General features: G+C 43.7%; 1 protein-coding gene across 6 annotated transcripts in view; it reads left to right on the forward strand.

The window, feature by feature from the left end:
* The window catches only part of JAM2 (junctional adhesion molecule 2), a 50,754-nt gene that overhangs the window by 17,636 nt on the left and 17,529 nt on the right, over positions 1-15,589 (forward strand). The window contains exon 1 of one of the 6 annotated variants that reach the window (XM_039556699.1): positions 2,529-2,547. The exons of the other annotated variants lie outside the window; for them this stretch is intronic. The gene's annotated coding sequence lies outside the window, so the exon portion shown is untranslated. Of the gene's footprint in view, positions 1-2,528; positions 2,548-15,589 lie in introns of those variants that run through there. 6 annotated transcript variants of the gene reach the window in all.

Genomic DNA, 15,589 nt, shown 5'->3' on the forward strand with positions numbered 1-15,589 from the left:
ATTCACAAAGCATTGCACAAGACTCTTGCTGAATATTTAAAGAGCATCCTACCAGTGTTGGAAGGACAATTTTTTTTTTTTTTAATGGGCATGCTAAATAAAATGAACCCATGGTAGTGTGTCCCAAAGTCATCAAAATTTGTATGAGAAAAACCATATGTGAAGCCCTTTTTAAAGACTCACCACAAGGAGTTACACACATTGCATACAGAAGTATATTCTAGGTCAATATTTGCTTCAGAAAGAATGGGTTTTTAAAAAAAAATTAAAGAATTTCAGATGTTCTATCTCCTTCGGGGCGGGGGGGGAGGGAAGTAGTGGAATATAAGGTGGCAATGCTGACTTGGTTTTGGTCACTATACTTTGCTCCAAATGAGACATTTTTCTGTAGTTGGCCAAATTAGCTATCCTGCCTGCCATCTGAGATCTGTTTGCTGTGCACAATTCTGGTTAGTCAGCAACTCCTATACCTTTAGAAGCCAGAACTTAATACAGTGTTGTATGTACTCATCGTCAGCAGTGGAAGTGTTTTGTAGAATTACTGAGATTAATCAAAAAAGTGTTGAGAAGATCCACTAGAGCAAAACTGCTATGAACTTGAAAGGGACTGAGGATGGCAGATGGGTTGAAACTGGATGATCTTTACGTTTTTTTCAATCCAAATAATTATATGATTCTGTGATGCACAGGAAAATTGGTTCCAGCTTAAATTAATAGGACTAACTATAGCATGAGACACCTCTTCACTATACCAACATATTTACTTGCAACAGTTTTAAATTATAGTGTCAAGGTGTTCTTCCTAAACATCTGGAAACATGCTCCAACAGTAAGGGAATTCGTTTGACTTCACTGGTTCTGAATGAGTAAGGACTCCTGTTCCATATGGTGTTTACTGGAATTGGAACTAATACTGGTTAGTACCATTTGAAAGTAAACTAAATCTGTTTTCAGGATTTTTAAGATAAATAATGGGTGTATTTATAGGTTTATAAATGAGGTGACTTCATGAAAGTGTTTATTCTTTCCAAATTGTTTGGCAATTCCAGCAAAAGTCACTTAAAGGTTGTAGGAAACTTCAGAGATCTTTATCTCAAATTGTGGGCCAGAATGGTTGTGTTCATTTGGGGAGTAGTGAGGGTGTTGTTTGTTTCTTCTGGTTTCCCAACCCTCTTGTGTTTCAGAGCTGATTTTACAGTGTAAATCAGTCTTGGTACTGTTGAATTCAGAGGAACATGCCAGTTTGAACTGGGTACTGAGCTTTGTTTTGCAGATTTAGTAACATGCAGTTTCCCTAGGTGTTTGCACAGGCAAGCATTTCTATTGGATTGTTATCCCTAGTAGCACAAAGGGAAATCTATTTGTTCGGCTCTGAACTGTGTGATACGAGGCGAGTGGGACAGCAGTGGCAAGGGGCTTCTTCACCAATGGACTATTTACATGGTCTTTTGAAACATGATGGCACTAAACACATGTCCTCAGCATCTCGATGCATATTAAAATAAGCAACAGCTGAAACAGCTGTAGGCTCTCACTGCATTTGCAGGCTGTCTTTGAGCCGCTGATGAGTTGCTGTGGAAACCACTGCTGAGAAGGGCCAGGAGATGTCTGGAAAATAGGCTTTTTTTGAGAGCCTGACTAGTTTAAACCCCCATCCCCCATTTGCAGAAGCTCCCTCTGAATTGCCACGGAGACAAGAGGAGTACTGAAATTTTGAGACTTGTAAAAGTGCGAGCTATAAATATTTATTTGGCTAACAGCATATGCTTTCTGTGATGTCTCTCTGTTGGAATAAACTCCATGGTACATTGAACCTTTGCAGGTTGCGCATTCTGTGCATTCAAATCCTTCCTCTCTTCTGTGTGAGTAGAAAAAAAGGAGGCAATATAAACTTTGAAGGTAATTAAATGTTACATTTTGATTATTAATTATAAAACATTAAATTATATTTTTTCTTCAGTATTTCCCCGTCTCATGCAGTAATCTTTCAGTGTTGGGGACTACTGAAAGCACTTAGGAGGCTGTTGAGTTTATCTAAAATTGTTGTACTTTTGTGTTCAGTTTCTTCAGAAAGGCTGACGTAAAGAATCTCTTGCTTTCTTGACCTGTGCCACTTGATTTTTTTTTCCTGTCCACTTTCTCCTCTACAAGCACTTCAAGTTTTGTGTATCCAGAGCCAGCTTAGGGCTCTGAAATGAAATGAATCATTAACATGACCTTAAATTCCTAGGAGTCCTACTGATAACTTTAGATAATTGGCTCTGAAAACTTCAGTCTTTTGCTACTTTTACTTTCAAGTTGGTTTTTGGGGTGGTTTTTTTTTTTTTTTTTGCTTCACTTGAAAGTTAAGAATAAAAGCACCATGACTGCTGTGCTGGCTTTCCAGATTTCACTAAACAGCGCCCACAAAGCTGTGGATTAAGTCATTCTTAGGTTGACATTATAAATAAAAATCTCTTGCTTGGTCTGATCCGATCTGAAGCATTTAACTTCTTTTTCCTGTGAGACTGTGTTCCTCAAATCATCCAACATCAGCTTTTACTACAGGTAGAAATCTTTTTCTTAGTCTCTTTCTGGAAATGCTTCTCTTCCCTGTTTAAATAACTCCTGGCTGAATGAAAATGCTGTTCTGCATTCTGTTTCTCATGTGATTTCCACTAAAAAGACAGTTATTGAAGCTGCTTTAAACCTGCTTTCTGTAAAGATGAGTGGGAAGGATTGGGTTTGGGTTTATGCTACATCTAAGTAAAAGAATACTTCTTGTATTAGGCTCTGGAACTCTGGATATGTAATTAGTAAATCCACATGTAGTTCCTATTCATTTTCCAGTTGCGTCCAGATTCTTAGCAGCTTTTTGTAGGGGGGAGAAGTGAGGGAAAACAATTCAACAAAAGCTTTACCCAGTTGTCAAAGAGTGCAGTGGCTTTCTAACATAAATAACTGTTGTGAGAATGCACTGATTTTGTGAGAAAATAATAAAGTGATGTCTCTAGAAGCATTTAAATATATTTAAAGTTTGTTCAAAGCTTTTGAAAGCTATGTGAACAGAGAAAGAGGAGGGGGCAGACAGTTCTTGCATATACAGACTTTCAGGTGCAGAATATTTTTCCTAAGTTAACCCTATTTCCAGGCATGCTATTTAAAATAGTATGTCCAGTATAGATATATTAGTAACTTAAACACCTTCAGTTTTGGAATGGGACTAATAATCTGAAAACGGGAAAAATTATCTACTGCATCATGCTGCAATAGAGAAAATCTATTTGAAACTGGGCAGCCATTTAAAATCTGTAACTTTAGGTTAAGTTTTGATTGGTTGTGGCTGGGGGTTTTGGTTGTTAGTTGGTTTGCTTTGGGGTTTTGATTTCTTTTTCCTTTGAAACAACTTAGTACTTGTCAGGGAAGGAACCTCCCAAAAGTGCATTTTAGGGTGGCACCTTGCTCTCTTGCAGTAGAAGACCTGCAGGCAGGAGACCTTGAAACTTGACAGGTTTGTCTTACTTGAGTATCTGTAGATATATTTTTTAATAATTTGACTGCTTTTGTTCTTGAGGTCTTTTATTAAAGAAAGGTGAAGAGTGTCTGCTGGCTTCCCAGCAAAACATTTAATGTCTGTGTCATATACCTAACTGACCTACCATCTAGATGCTGGCCTTGTTGTCAGCCTCAAATGTGTATCTCTGCTCAGGAGAGCAGCTGGAGTGGAGGATTAGACAGGGCAGAAAGTTGGGCAGAGAGGAACCTAATGAGGTTCAAAAAAGGCAAGTGTAGAGTCCCACATACCAGTAGAGGTTGATCTGCTGGGAAGCAGCTGTGTGGAAAGGCGCTGGGGGTCCTGGTGCACAACAAGCTGTTCCTGACCCAGCAGTGCCCTTGTGGCCAACAAGGTGTTACGTTCCAGAGGACAGGAACTGCAGAGGGATTCTTTTTAACATTCTTTTTCGGATGAAATATTTCTCTGATTGTAATAAAGCGCAATCGCAGCAAATATCATATCTGAGAACTGTTTATTGAAGGGTAAGTGTTCCTACCGAACAGGGATAGAAAAGAGAGCAGAGAGAAGAAATGAGAGAGGGAGAGAGAAACAGAAGGCAGTTACTAGAACCCCGGGGCGCCCTGTCGGCGGCTGCTCGACAGATGGAGCGTGTGCTGCAAGCCGCGGCGAGCCTGTGCGGCTCTTGTGACCGGCTGGGCGCGACTTCCAGCCGGCGAAGGGCGGCATGTCTCCCGCGTCGGCGAACGACGGCTGCGGGCTGGCTGCTGCTGGGTGCTGGGCAACGCGAGAAAGGCGGCGGGCAGGTTGTGAGGGGCGGGGAAAACGGCGGTGCAGGCTGTCGCAGCGATGGGCTGTCTCGGGGAAGCAGCAAAGCAGGGCACACGGAGAGGTGTGGACAGGAAAAACAGGCAGGGAAGAAGCAGGACCGCAGGGAGAAAAGGCGAGCGGGGGAGGGGGGGGGCGCCGAATGAGCTGAACCTCCAGGTGAGCCCCCGCTCCCTTCAACAAGCCAAAACGACAAGAACGCGGTTATGGCGCAGTTAACGACTTCTATGGGGATTTTTTCCCGGGCAGCAGGGATCTTGGAGCCCAGTGGTGAAAGTTTTCTCTGCCGTGATTGGCTGTCAGGCGAAGTCCCCCCAGAGACAGAACTCCCCTCCATTCTCTAAAGGGGTTGTCCCTTAGAGACTGTTATGTCAGCGGTCTCCGCCCCGCCCCCCCCCCCCAGGTGTCCGAGCTGCCCCCTGCACGTGGCACGTGTTGAGGCTCCCCGCACATGTACAGCCCCGACAGTAATTTTCCATCCCTTGTCAGAAAATGGATTTATAGCATACATCCTGGACAATGTTGAGGCATAAATAAAAATTAAATTGGTTCCTCACAGAAGGTCAATGGGTTCCTGGGGTGTATTAGGAAGAGCATTGCCAGCAGGTGAAGGGAGGTAATCCTGCCCCACTATTCAGCCCTGGTAAGGCACATCTGGACTGCTGTGTCCAGTTTTGGGCGTCTCAGGGCAAGAGAGACATGGAGCTCCTGGAGCGGCTTCAGTACAAGTTACAGAGATGATGAAGGGATGGAGCAGCTCTTACGAGGAAAGGCTGAGGGAGCTGAGGCTCCCTCAAGAAGAGATGACTGAGAGGGGCCCTCATCCATGTCTGTTGCTGCTTGCAGGGAGGGGTCAGAGAATGGACCAAGCTCTTCTCAGTGGTGCCCAGCAGTAGGACAAGAAGCAAGGGGCAGAAATGGATGCACAGGAAGTTTCTCCTGAACATGAGGAAGAACTTTCCTGTGCAGTGACTACACACTGGAACAGATTGCCCAGAGAGGGTGTGTAGTCTCCCTCTCTGGAGACGTTCCAGAACTATCTGGATGCAATCCTGTGCCATGTGCTCTGAGATGACCCTGCCTGAGCAGGGAGGTGGGACCAGGTGATCCACCGTGGTCTTTTCCATCCTGACCCATTCTGGGATTCTGTGAATGCATGCAAATATACAAATATCTTTAAAGGGTATGTGTCAAGCGCATGGGACTCTTTTCAGTGGTGTTCAGAAACAAGACAAAGGACAGTGGGCACAAACTGAAAAACAGGGCGCTCCATCTGAATGAGGAAAAACTTGTTTACTGTGAAGGTGATAGAACACTAGAACAGATTGCCCAGAGAGAATGTGGTGTCTCCTTCTCTGGAGATATTCCAGACTCCGCAATCTGCTCTAGGTGACTGAGATAGCAGGGGGGTTGGACTAGATGATCTCCAGATGTCCCCAGTTGTCAGGAAAATTCCACAAATGCCAGAGATTTACATACAGAAAGGAGACAGAGGAGTCCTTCAACACTATTCTAATAAAGGGAGAGAGTCCACCAGGGCACACGCCTGCGGGATTTTCTCTCTCAAGGTTTCAGAGGGCACAGCCTCCTTTTGTCCTTTTTGTACCTCTTTTTGGTAGAGGAACTGGGAAGGCACAGCCTTCCCAAACCACTTATTCCCCCCTTGAACCTGTTATTTTACCCCCAAGTTCAGAAGTTCATGCTTGTGCGGACCCACATGTCTTTCAAGAGCCAAGCTGTCTGGTCTCTGCAACCAACCTGCTGCCCAAAGTTAGTAGAGACATTAAGACCCATTGCAAAGATGTAACACCCATACCTTCACCCATCAAATTGTTTGCGAAGATATTTGCTTTCCTCTCACTTCCAATCCCAACCATTCTATGATTTACTCCATTCTGTATGGTTCTGAGCCTGGGCTAGAAGTAGGGAAAATGCTTTTGGGGAATTTCGTTTGGTTTTGCTGGGGATGGAGGAAGGTCAGTTTTGTGTGTGTCAGATACTCAGATGTAAAGATGGAATTTTAATTTTGTAATAGCTGCTCTTCCAAAAGAGAAGCCAAAGCAAATACTGGATTTAACTGTTTGCATCATTCTGCTCCTACTCTTTCCTTCCTCCAAAAACTTAGTCCATTTCACCATGAATAAAGGAATCTGACAGGAATTAGGTGAGTGTTTGTATAAACAAAAGGGGAGGGAAAGCTAGCAAAACTTGCTGTGTTTAAGTCATACAGTTTCCAAAACATGACTGCTGACAGCTATCACATAAGTGATGGTGTGGCTGAGAAGCTCTTCAAGCTCCTTTTGTGGTTTAGACCCCTTTATCTGTCCAGCCAGAAAATGTGCCTTCTTTCTTAGGCTATCATCCTTTATGCAGTACACCATGGTTGTTAAACTCGCTCCTCACATCTGGCTTTAGATGGGCTTATTGTTCCCCCTGCAGACCCTCCATTCAGACTCCTCCTTTATTTGTTTTCTGTGGCTGAAGATATGCAAGGGTTTTATTCGTGAATCAGGTAACCTCTAACCAAAGTAAATCTTGTTCTATTACTATTCTTTAAGATTCAAGAAATTTTGTAACTTAAGGTAACTGAGTGACTGAAATTGAGTTTCTTTTGCCTATTTTTCCCCCCAACGATGTGGGATAACTTCCTCTAGCTCTTGTTCAAAATTTGAGGTCTTCACACCGTGTTTCTGTTGTTTACTTAATCACAGAATGGGTCACAGAATGGTTTGGATTGATGCGACCTTGTTGGAGACTAAAATGTTATGTTTCATGGCTTAAACGTCTTCATGAAGGACTTTTGCCTATTACAGCAAAGGTGTATAATGACGCTGCACCACCGAAGCCCACCCTGGATGGGCCTCCTCATTGAAACCCTGAGCTGAGTTAAACCACCCAAGGAATAGAGATAAGAAAAGTGACACTATTGTTCAAAGCATCTGGAAGAGCATCCACAGCAGGGCCCAGCCCAGCACCATTGGGGTGGAAGCCACAGCCCCAGGTTTTTCTGTTGCCAGGCTCACACAGATCCCTACACCAAAGCGGGGAGGAGGAGAGGTTTTGGGTGTGTGGCATAGCTTCTGGCCAGATGCAGTGAATGCCATCATCTGCTGGGCAGACTGGCCCAGCTGTGGGGCCTCCCACCCCGGGAAGGCCACATCTATGGGACAGCAGAGGGGGTGTCATGGCCCATCAAAGGCCCCCCCCAAAGGGGTCCTCAGACTCTGCACCAGAGCACTGCACGTGATACTACATGATACAACAGATACAGAGTCTTGCAAGGGACAGTGCCAAACTTGCCCCTCCCCCTCAGGGAGGTCCCTGTGTGTTCCCACCTGCCCAAATGGGTATTAATCCATTGGATTCTATACTTTTCAGCGGGAGACTCCCACCACCAAGAAGACCAGATGGAGGGAAGCAATGAGACATTGTTGGGTCCCAAGAAGTGGTTATATGTTCCTACTTAATCTCTGTCATTCTCCCTGTCCCTCCCCTCCCTACCTTCCTCCCTTATTCCCTGCCTCCCTCCCTCCCTCTCTCTCTTCCTCCCTCTTTACTATTAAATAAAATATATCACTTTTTTGGTATCATTATCTAACTTCATTTTGTTTTAATCACACTCTTTGGGTATATTCAAACCTTTCAGTGTTTGATCAGTTTTATTCACAGAAAGTTAGTTCCCTTTGCTCTTCTCTGCTTAGAGTGGATTGCAACAGACCTTAAAGCTCATCTAGTTCAAATCCCTTTGCCATGGGCAGGGACATCTTCCACTAGACTTGGTTGCTCAGAGCTTCATCCAGCCTTAAACACTTCCAGGGATGGGGCATCCAAAACTTACTTGGACAACCTGTTCCAGTGCCTCACCACCTTCACAGGGAAGAATTTCTTCCCAATATCTAATTTAAACCTGCCCTCTTTCAGTTTAGAGGCACTCCTCCTTGTCCTGTCACTCCATACCCTTGTAAAATATCCCTCTCCAGGGGTCTTGTAGCCCCTTTAGGTACTGAAAGGCTGCAATAAGGCTCTTTTCCAGGCTGAATAATCCTAATTCTCTCAGGCATTCCTCATAGCAGAGGTGTTCCATCCCTCTGATCAACTTGGTGGCCTCCTCAGGTCTTGTAGCCCCTTTAGGTACTGAAAGGCTGCAATAAGGCTCTTTTCCAGGCTGAATAATCCTAATTCTCTCAGACATTCCTCATAGCAGAGGTGTTCCATCCCTCTGATCAACTTCGTGGCCTCCTCAGGACTGGCTCCAACAGAAGGTCCATCTCCTTCCCATGCTGGGGACCCCAGAGCTTAAAGCAGCTCTGCAGGTGCAGTCTCACCAGAGTACGGCAGAGACCAGAATTCCCTCCCTCCCCTGCTGCCCACAGGACATGGTTGGCCATACTGACATTTGGCTGACTTCACACAATGAAGCTGAGTTTATTCCAGTTATTTCAGGTTATGTTTTGATGCCTAAATCGCCAGGTTTTTTGGGTAGCTCAGGAGACTCCAGCAGAGGCTGTGAATACTCCCAGTGTCTCTCCAGCATGCCTGCTGGAGGTTGGTGTTCACCAAGCAGAACTAAAGGAAGGGGAAGGCTACTTAACACGGACCCTGACAGGAGTGTGGGTGGGAAGAGTGATGGGTCTGAGCCCTGGGTGCCTGTCAACAGCTGTCAGAGTTAACATGGTCCAGCCTGCTGATGCCACTTTAAGCAGGGTTGGTAGCCTTTGGGTTGTAGCAGCCACATACATCTTGGACTACTAAGAAGAATGGGAGGTACTAGTTTGGGTGGATTTTGGTAATTCATAACAAATCCTGTCCAAAGGTAGGCAGCTTTTCCTTCCCCTTCCCCATTTATGGACTATTAAAAAAAAAAAAAAATGCCCTAGGGTATATTACCGTGTCCCGCAGCCGTAGGGAGGAGGAAAGAAGATCCAGCAGGCAGAAATTGTGCAGCAAGATTTATTTAATTATTTTACAAACTCTTTTATAGACTTTTTTCTTCATAGTCTAATTGGACAAGGATCAGCCACCCCTTGGGGGTGATTGGCTAGAATCCTAAAATATCCATTATCAAAATATTTTTCTACTATACTATAAACAAGACTTTTCAAGGTTGCAGGTGTTTGGTTGTTTACATACTCTACTCCCTCTTCTGTGAGAGAGAAAAGTCTCTCACAGACTGAGAAAATAGCAAGAAAATCCTTGCTAGCAGCATTTTTATATCTACAATGGGCAATGTAGTCTGTGGACTACTTCTGCTAGGAAGTATGGCAAAAAGGGAGCCAAAACAGATGTGTTTAAATGATGTGACAGCGGCAAAACTCCAAGTATCGAGTGCCTCGTGGTAGGTAGTTCCATGGTTGAGAAGTTTGCATCAGCACCTAATCGTATCACTGAGGCTTTACCCTGAAGTGGTCACGTCTGAAGGATGCTAACACCAAACAGATGCCTAGTTTCCTATTCTCTTTAAGGGATTTCAGTAAGAGAATTGGCTTTATTCCTGAGATGTTTTACTTCCTAAACTTACAGTATCCTCAGAAACCCTTTGTTAAGCTTTGCTTTAGACCACCTGTTGTTTAGAACGTGACAAAACAAATGCAAGACTGCTTTTTCTCTTGTACTTATAACTTTGTTTTGATTCTGTTCTCATGTAATTTCCTCCAGGCACACTGTTTCCTTTGTTTTGATTTGACTAATATGTTTTTCCTTAATGATTCCTCCAGCTAGTGGTTTCAGTTTACAGCTATGAGTGTTTATCCACTGGAAAGTGTAGGTTTTTGGAGTTTAGTTCTAAACAAGTATAGTTACTGACATGTAAAAGCAGCTTTTTTTTTTTTTTTTCCCCCTGGTCTTTAAAAAGCAGCCTGAATAAAAGGTTTACTGGTACAGTAATATGTCATCTTTTCACTATTGCTCTTTATATGGTGAATTAAAATCCAAAACTGAAGACTTGGATTCTGGATATTTGGCAGAGGTCCTTCTTGAAGGACATCTAAAGGAAGATATGCTCTAGCTTTAAGGACCTTTCCTATCTTTCTGCTTGATCAGAGTATATAATGGTTTTAATTTTGTCAGCTGTCCCTGCACCACCTTATGTTACTGTTTGGACTCTACAGCTTCTTGACAAGGGTCATGTATATGTGTGGTTTGTGTGTGTGAGGAAGAGGGCTGTGTGTATGTTGAACTTCTTTCCCTTTCTCCCCCTCTTTCTCATATTTTCTACTTAATTGTATTGCATAATAGAATCTTCATGTATTCTATTAATCCCTTGATGTAAGGGTAAATATAGAGACTTCATGCAATTGCAAGCTCCCAATACAAAGCTTGCAAAGTAATTCTGTAATGACTTCCGTAGTGAAAAGTACATACCATAGTCCTGCTCCAGAAGTCATAAAATGTGTTTTTCCTTTTGTGGTTTCATATTCTGTGAATATTTGATCATGACAGTGAGCTGCATGACATCTGTATTAATGAGAAGGAGAGAAATTTCCAGGCTCATGAAACAGTGAATGTAATACATTGGTGAATTGCATGTACTTGAGCTATTTTGTGTCCAGGCAGAAGACGTTGATGTGCCAATAATTTATAAATGGTTTTATCCACATATTGGAGACCTAGAAAGGCTTTCTTTTGAAATGTTAACAGGTGTTAGCTGCTGTCAGTCTCAGAATAAAATGCTCCTCCCCATCATGGAGGAAGATGTTATTTCAATAGATAAATGTGATTTGATAACTATTGGCATCTAGAATATGGGGGAAGAGGGGGGAAGAGGAGTATTGTTCTAGAAACAGGGTTTGGGTAAAAGTTAGGGGTAATTTTTTTCCCATAAATCTAAATAGGACCTAATAGGTTAAAAAGAAAATTACTGACTTAAGGCTATTCTAGACCAAGCCTGAACAAAACCAAGGAGCTGGAGTCTATATGGACTTGCAGGAATTGCTTTGGGAAGGGCTGGAGAAATGGTTCCCTCCTCTCATTTCAACAGGGTATGAGGGGGGCTTATAAACAGGATTTTTTTTCTTTTTTTCTTTAAAGTTCAGTAGGAAAGTTTTCTTTCTTGGAGGGGTGGAAAAAATTTCCAAGTGCTATTTGTAGTGCAAATATTTTTTTGCTGCTTCAGTATGCTAGGAGTACCTAAATGTCATTGCTAGAATTCTTCATGTCTTATTTATTTTCATATTATAAAGTTCTGATGTATAACTCTTTTTGGGGTAACAAAGTTGATGATAAAATATATTACGGACAGGATAGTTACACATGATTTGGATCGTTTGGTAATGTGCACACATGAAAATTCACTTTACGCTGTCAGGTGTGAGGCTGTGTTCTTTTAGACACAAGAATTGTTGGACATGTATTTGGAAGGGGACGTGAGACAGCTGGAAAGCAGCATGGAGAATCCATGTTGGAACAGGCTCCTGTCAGTAACTGTGACCTATAGAGAGCAGCCCATGCTGGAGCAGGGGAGAGAATGCAGAGGAAGGAGCAGCAGAGATGAGCTCATTCCCACAACTACTGCATGTATTCTATTTTAAACCACAGTAAACTTAATTATTTTTTCCTAAATTGAGTCTGTTTTGCCTGTGATGGTAACTGCTAACTAAACTCTCTCTCTTTCTCTTGACCCATGAGCTTTTTACTTATTTTCTCCCTGGTCATGTTGAGGAGGATGAGTGAAAGAGCAGCTGTGTGGGTGTCCAGCAGCCACCCAAGGTCAACCCACCACAGTATACAGTGAATGAATAACTGAACTCTTGCTACAGTGCCAGGGTCTCAGATAGCAATTCTGAGTGTTGCTCCATGACTCAGAGGCAGTGGTTATAGATACCAGTACAACTGCAATTCGTATTTTTAAAGGATACTGAAAAAAACCCTAGAAAATTAAGGAGGAAAAAAGCCATAGGAGCAGAATGAATGAAGAATTCCCTCTGTTGTGCCAGACTTAAACCATAAGGAATTATCTTTAATTGAGAAGAAAACTGTGATAGGGTACTATGGTGTATGGGATCAGTGTTGTTTAATGTCTTCATTAATGACATTGACAAAGGGATTGAACGCACCCTCAGCAGATTTGCAGATGACACCAAGCTGAGTGGTGCTGTTGCCACCCTTGAAGGATGGGATGTCATTTAGAAGGGCCTGGACTAGCTCAAGAAGTGTCCCAGGGGAATGTCATGAGGTTTAAAAAGACTGAGTTCAAGGTGCTGCACCTGGGTCAGGCCAGCCTCTCATACCAATCCAAGCTGGGGGATGAACAGATCCAGAGGAGCCCTGCAAGAAGGACTTGGGGATGCTGGTTGATGAGAGGCTGGACATGCCACAGCTGTGTGCCCTGGAAGCCCAGAAACCCCCTGTGTGCTGGGCTGCATCCAAAGCCCCATGGGCAGCAGGGCAGGGAGGGGATTCCGCCCCTCTGCTCCGCTCTGCTGAGGCCCCACCTGCAGTGCTGCATCCAGCTGTGATGTCCCAGCACAGGAAGGAGAGGGACCTGTTGAAGCAAGTCCAGAGGGCCACCAAAACGATCATGGGGATGTGACACCTCTCCTATGAAAACAGTCTGAGAGAGTTGGGGTTGTTCACCCTGTGAAGAGAAGGCTCTGAGAAGACCTTATTGCAGCCATTCAGTACTTAAAAGGGACTTACAAAAAAGATGGGGACAAACTTTTTAGGGCCTGTTGTGTATTAGGACAAGGGGTAATGGCTTAAACTAAAAGAGGATTGATTCAGAATAGATACGAAAAAGAAAGTTTTTACCGTGAGGGTGGTGAAACATGGCACACATTACCCAAAGAGATAGTGGATGCCCCATCCCTGGAAACATTCAGGGTCAGGCTGGATGGGGCTCTGAACAACCTACTCATGTTGAAGATGTTCCTGCTCATTGCAGGGAGCTTGAACTAGATGACCTTTAAAGATCCCTTCCAACACAAACCTTTCTAAGATTCTATGATGATACCTTCAAACAAAGAAAACAGCATGTTAACTTTGATCACTGAGAACCCATAGCTGAAAGCCCAAATGGGTTAAATCAAGGCAGAAGTGAGGCACTAACTTCAACAGAAGTAATCAACTGTTAAAAGAAAGCCATATGAAGCAAGATATTGTTAATTTGTTTGTGTTTTCAGGTCAAGACTAGATATCCATCTGCTAGAGTGTGTGCAACTCTTCCCCCATTAAGCAGGGGAAAGGGAAATTATTTCTTTAGAGATGGATGAAGGAGGTTTTGTGTGGTTAAGAAAGTCTAATCTTGCTATTTACCTAGTTTCTATCAGTGAAAAGAAGATTGTTTTTAACCAAGTCAAGTTTTTAAACATTGATGCAAAGAGATTCTCAGTTCTTGTCAGTACCCCCTATAGCAATTGTTCAGTTGGCTGATGCAGACGGAGGAAATGGACTGCATTAGAAGTGTCTGTGCTGTCTTCAAAACTAGTCCTAAACCAAGGGAACTTGAGATGCTTTTGGGGAAAAAAAATAGTGTGTAAACAACTGTGTAAAAAAACTGTGTAAAGAACTGTGTTCAGCTGTTGTTAAGCACTTGCTAGCCTGACATGTAGTAATCATAATACCTGTGACCAACTTCTGATAGCTGGGTGGGGGGTTGATGTAGATCTAGTGGTTATTTCACTTGTTCTTTCTGGAATTTCAGTGTTCCCAGTACATGAGTGTGAGGAGCCGAGGAGCCAATTTAATTTTGAGTTCTGTCTCAACATTGTTTGAAATTACCAGAGGTGTGTGGGGGAGGGGCTGCACAAGTGCTACTTGCAGAAGGCAGCTAGGAGAAGATGGAAAGCCCTGTCTCTCGGGAGATTTCACCTAGCCATCTCACATCTCAGGTGTAACAGGCAGTCAGTAGGAGACCACCAATGACACTGACCTCCAGAGAGGTTCTCCAATCAGATGGCAAATGGTCTTCACCGATGGGCTGCAGCGGAATGTTGGACTGGGCCAATGGTCTACTGTCAGCATTGCAGACCTTGGGAGGAGCCAGGGGGTGTAAAAGTAACTGTGTCACAAGCTTCAGAGCTTTTTGTCATTTTGCTATGAGTAGCTGGTTCTTTTGCCCCCGTTTTTGCCTTCGCTGGCCCTTGCTAGCCCTCGCTTGCTCGCTCTCCCTCTCACTGGCTGGACACCTGCTGACCACCTCCTGTGTCATGCCCTACCACTTCATGTCCCTCACCTGCTCCAGCTGTTGCCTGTTCTGCCTCCCTGCGTTCCTGCCTGATGCCCTACCTGCTTCAGCCCTGCCTGCCTTGTTCCTGCCTGAGCCACCTGTTTCCAACCCTGCATCACTGATCTAGCCTGTCACCACGAAACCCACCATGACCCTGTCCAGTCATGCCCTACCACTTCATGTCCCTCACCTGCTCCAGCTGTTGCCTGTTCTGCCTCCCTGCGTTCCTGCCTGATGCCCTACCTGCTTCAGCCCTGCCTGCCTTGTTCCTGCCTGAGCCACCTGTTTCCAACCCTGCATCACTGATCTAGCCTGTCACCACGAAACCCACCATGACCCTGTCCAGGGTTCTGTACATCCTGCCCAAGTGCCCACTCACCTCGTGTCTGGCCTCCCATCGATGCAGGAACTGCACTTTTGCTCTGAGAGATGCACAGGTTCCCCCCACCAGGAAACATGCATGCACAACCTGCCAGTTGGACGTTGACAGCACACTCTGAAATTCTGGTGGTAACTCCCATTTTTTCTTTCCGTTGCCCCCCTTTCTCTTTCTCTCCCCATTCTTTTTCCTTCTCCTTCTTCCTTTTCTGTCTTTTCCATTCTTCTTTAGTAGGGCAGCATCCTTTTCACTACCAGTTAATGGTTCTCAGATACAATACTTGCCTCGTTTTGCTTAATTCCATCCTAGATCATCTGTTTTAAAAGAACTCCCTGAAGTTCCCCCTCAGTGGAATGCGACAATGAGATATCCAAGAATGTGTGGGGATTTTTTCTCTCTTTGAGTTAAAACTAGATGAATCTTGATTAATGTTTTCTTTCCCATTTCAACAAGAATTTGAGGTAATTGCCAACTACTGTATATATCTGTTACCCTGTAGAAGCTGTAAGTGGTATTTTTCAGCAAACATGCATGCCTTGTAGTAAGAATATAATGGAAAATACACTTAGGGATTAATAGACGTCTCCCAGTTAAAAACAGACTGAAACATTATCGCAGTATAAAACATTTACTGTTTATATAGAACTTCTTACATGTAAATATCATTATGCGATTGTAAAAAAAAATTGCTTATTTTTTACAGATGCCAGAGCCTGGAGAAAAAAGA

This window comes from Corvus cornix, chromosome 1, assembly GCF_000738735.6.
Source record: "Corvus cornix cornix isolate S_Up_H32 chromosome 1, ASM73873v5, whole genome shotgun sequence".
Classification (NCBI taxonomy): Eukaryota; Metazoa; Chordata; class Aves; order Passeriformes; family Corvidae; genus Corvus; species Corvus cornix.